Source organism: Pteropus alecto, unplaced genomic scaffold (assembly GCF_000325575.1).
Source record: "Pteropus alecto unplaced genomic scaffold, ASM32557v1 scaffold152, whole genome shotgun sequence".
Lineage (NCBI taxonomy): Eukaryota > Metazoa > Chordata > Mammalia > Chiroptera > Pteropodidae > Pteropus > Pteropus alecto.
This window is the reverse complement of record NW_006432227.1, coordinates 559,272-564,123: the sequence shown is the minus strand read 5'-3', so window position 1 is coordinate 564,123 and position 4,852 is coordinate 559,272. Positions and strand designations below refer to the sequence as shown.

The 4,852-nt window shown below is 38.4% G+C and overlaps 1 pseudogene; it reads left to right on the top strand.

Moving 5' to 3' along the window:
- Window positions 1-479: 479 nt before the first annotated feature.
- LOC112475824 lies at window positions 480-3,623 on the top strand (annotated as a pseudogene).
- The last annotated feature ends 1,229 nt before the right edge of the window (window positions 3,624-4,852 follow it).

Below are 4,852 nucleotides of genomic sequence, written 5' to 3'. Positions count from 1 at the left end.
CTATAGTTCACAAAAGGCACTTGAAATCATATTTGTTTTTCAAATATTATGAAGTATAAGTAAATTTTTCTAAATTTCCTCTTTCAGAGAGATCATGCCTTAAAACCATAGCTATTTCAGTCTAAATGAGTATTGTCTAACTGCTTGGATCTCTAATTTCAGATGTCCGCTAAGCAAATAATACTTCCCTCCACTTGGGCAGAGTGTAGTGTCACCTTCTTAGGTACTTACCTAAAACAACTATCCCATTACCACGTGAAGTCACAATATAGTAGGGTATATGAAATAATAGAATTATAACTAGTAAATAGAAATATGGAAGAGAAAGCAATTAGCTTAGTCACAGATGAAAGGAGGTTGTAGAAGGCTATCCACAGAAAGGAAATCCTAGGTAGGACTCTGAAGGATGCTCACCACGTGGGTAAGAAGGGAAAAAATATATTACACGGAGTCATAGAAGCATAAGAGAGTCTACCTCAATGGGGTTACTGAAAGCCTTTCCATATGTGGAAGAACACAATGGGAGAAGCAGGAAGGAGACTAAAGTTGGAAAGGAGGATGTCTGTATGCCACGATGGAGAGTTTGACTATAACCAGGGGATTGACATCATGATATGTGCATTTCAGAAAAATTACTCTGGTAGCTATGTAAGGTAGAGAAATACTAGAGTAGGTTAGGAGAATCATGGAGAGAACTATAATGCAAGAAATATATAATGAAATCCTAGATTAAGGGAGCAAGGAGAAATAAGATAGGACAGATTCAGGAGATAAATGGCTAGTAATTTATTACTTACTGTATGCTAGGCACTTATCTAAACACCTAACACGTATTAACATATTTCTTTGTTCACATCACTCCTATAAAGTAGGTATGATTTTACACATAAAGAATCTGAGATCACATAAACGTACAACTAGAATTCAGATGGAGGTATTCTGACTCCATGGTCTATATTTTGACCTTGAGAAGCACAATCGACAGAACTTATAAACTGGATATATGGACAATGGTGATTCTTATCAACACCTAGTAAGTACTGAGTAAAAGGTAGTCAGAGTGTCATTCCTTGCATTGATTTCATGTGTTCTAAATATGGAATTTTCTATAGAAAATGTCAAGTCCTATAAAAATCTTGGTTTGTATTATTTAAAATTTTCTGAACAGAACACTGAGCTAGAATACCATGTGCTGAACAGTAAAATAATTTTGCATACTCTGGAGTAGACTCCTCCCTGCCTCAGAACATGAGTTCAACTCCCAACCCAGAACATACATATACTCATGAACATTCCCTGATGAAAGGGATAAAAAAAAAATTACCCTTGCTCTCTACTTCTTCTTGTTAGCTCTGACCAACATGTGGCTTCTCTAATTATTAAATAGACCTAACAGTTGGGCTGATTATCCAGGAAAGTGTGGGCTCTTCACAAACAGGGCTGAAGTTGGCTGACAAAATCATCTACTGGTCCTTTAGCACAAGGGGTAGTATTCATTTCTAGCCTCTAGCAGCACATTCACAAGTTGGCCCCATAATTAACTAAATAGGCCCCTTCATTTAGGAGTGCCCTAGTCCTGAAGTCTCATTCGTGTCAGAGAGTCATCTCTTCTAGCTTATTTACTGGGAAGAGAAGGAGTATTTATAAAAGTAAACTTATCTTTGACGTGAATTAGCACACTAACATGCATTTTAAACTAGCATCAATGGACCACATTCTAGCCTCTCAGCCTGCACTGGCTCTGAAAAGATAGCCACGCCCATACAGTTTCATTTGCATTCTGTCAGGCACTCCATTACCTGCTACAGGCTGGGGAAGCCAGCAGCTGAGGGGAGATTCCTGCTGGCTCCCAGATTCACTCACCAAGCAATATGCTGAGTCAGCTCTAAGGCTACATAGGCACATATCTCAAGAATAAAAGCCTCAGTATAGCTGATGAAAGTTTAACAACACAAGAACACCTCCTTTCTCTATGTGTGTTGTGCATGTTAGTGTGGGAGTAGAGTGAGGGTGGGGGACAGATTAACTCCCAGCAGAGAGGTAGCAGAACATTCTTCCACATCTCAGTGCTTATAGATTTAATTCAGTCTAGTTGATCAAATATTTGTTGACTGTCTACCAGTTAGTTACCAAGCACTGTGCTATGCAGTGGCAATACCAAGAAAACAAACGTATGGCTTCGGCTCTTAAGATACTCATCATTTATGATTCAGCAATTCCATTTTTGGGCATATAGCTGAAGAAAATGAAATCACTATCTTGAAAAGCTATCTGCACCCCGTGTTCATTATAGCAGTATTAAAATAGCCAGGACATGGAAACAGCCTGAGTGTCCATCAGCAGACGAATGGATAAAGATCATGTGCGCGCGCACACACACACACACACACACACACACGCACACACAATGGAATATTATTCAGCCATAAAAAGGAGAAAATCTTGCCATTTGCAACAACATGGATAGACCTTGAGGGCATTATGATACATAAAACAAATCAGACAGAGAAAGACAAATACTGTATGATCTCACTTACAGGGGAATCTAAAGAAACTGAACTCAGAAACAGAGAACAACAGATTGGTGGTTGCCAGAGGCAGGGGCTGGCGGTGGGGGAAATAGGTGAAGTAGTCAAAAGGTACAAATTTCTAGTTATAAGATAAATAGGTTCTGGGTTTGTAATGGACAGCATGATGCCTATAGTTAATAATACTGAATTGCATGTTTGAAAGTTGCTAAGAGAGTAGGTAGAAACAGATAATTCATCCACTGTAACAGGAGGTAAAGCAGAGAATACTGGCACATTTGAATAGGTTAGTACATTTGCTGTTGAGAGTATATAGAGAGTCACATCTGATTATATTTCCTTCAGTTAAATAAGATAAAAAGTCATCAATTAAGAGTGAAAAGGGAGGAGTGTTGTTGAAGCTTGAAGTAGTTTGGATATTAAATTCAATATGAAATAAAAAAGTTTATGAAATCTTTTGACTAGTTTCTGCTTCTTGGTGCCCTGGAAATACCCCCTTTTTCTTATTAAAGATCAAAGTATGGTCTAGCCCAGAGAATGCTCATAGCTACCAACAGAAGATTGTAAAACATCATTTATTCTTTATTGCCGACTTGAATTTATCTATATGCATACTTATGTAGTTATACTATAAAACTGTAAATATGGAGATTTTATAAGATTTTAAGAGCAGCACCCAGGGTCCCTGGGCTACTGAGCCAGTGGCCGCAGAGCCTGCAGTGCCACCACTTGTAGATCGTTACTTCACCCGCTGGAACAAAGCAAACGTCAAAGGAAAACCCTGAGAGGACCGCTGTAGACTACATCACTCTGACCAGCACGATTTTTAACAGAGCTTGCACCTCTGTGCAAGATTTACTGCTCTGACGGAGAAGAATACACCGTATCAAGCTGCGTTAGGGGATGGTTGATGGAAGCGAATGAAAGCACTCTCCACAAGCCATCTACTCTGCAAGAGAAGCCTCCCACTGAAGTCTACGTTGCAGCTGTGTTGCCCAAATTTGAAGAAAGTAAAGGCATAGCAGAAGGGTTACTGACACAAAACAATATGAAGCCATGGTAAAACACATTAATGCCATAACAGTCACATCATGAGGATAGAGATAGAATAAAAAGCAACACAGCACTTGATGGATGCACTAAAGATGAGCCAGAATCTGTGAAGAAGCATATTTTACAGCCAGCTACCTGCAGGGAGGCCCAGTTTTCTTTCTTTCTCTTGAATAATAAGCCTCGGTTCCCATTTTGTCTTCTGACCTGCCATGTACTCACTCTGGTCTTTTGCTTTTTGCTTTCTAACAACTGGCAAGCGAGAGATTTTTTTTTTTTTTTAAAGAAACAAAGCACTTTGAGAAAAATTTGGAGAAGACAAAAGTTTTAAGTAACATAGTAAAAATTTATCCATCATTCTATAACCCCTTAGTAAATACCACATTTTCACATACTTCTGTTTGAATGTTACCACATAGTTAATTGTCTCTACCTCAATCTTCCATTAGTTTGAAGTTAAAAGGAACAACTGGTCTTTCTTACCCAGTCCGCTTCAGTGTGACACACCCCTAAGTCTAGCCCCACCCCTTCTGCTCCAACTCCTCTCCCGTAGACTGTAGAGGGGAGGCAGAGTGTAGAATGTACAGTCTCTAGTCCTCTTGCTGCTGGGATGGCCTTCCTCTCTGATACAAAGTAGAACTGTCATATTGTGCCTTCTTAAACAAGGGACACATGAAAAGGGGCTTTGGAAAATACAAAGGGCTTTTCTAACATGAAAATATTATAATGCAGTGCATACAGTGTAGTCACTCAGTCTCACACTCTAGTTCCAGGGTAACCAGCAAAGGAGTTATGGTAACGTTACTGTAATTCAAAGAACCGAAGGCCTTTGACTAGAACAAAAGCTTTCACATCATTTAAACAAAAGCAAAAAACAACAACAACAACAACAAAAATGGAATTTATGGCTTAAGATTGTATACTTATTTGCACCGAATTTTAAATAAAAAGACTTTAAAAATTTTTTATTTCTTAAGGCTGCAACACATGCACACTTAAATATGTTTTTAAATATGATAATATAGATCAAAAAAAGGTTTTAAAACGATAAATACTGAATGTGTAAGAGGCATTAGAGATTACCTACTCACAGCCCATGTTACAGATAAAATTAAGAGTCAGAGAATGTCAACAATTTGCATAATATGAAACCTAAGCTACACGGTGCTAAAAAGCATAGATCTCACACATCCCAACCCCGTCATTCTAACAATAACCCATGACGCTCATGCTTCCGTAACTTATGAAATATTTTTCTAGTTGGCAGAGTTATA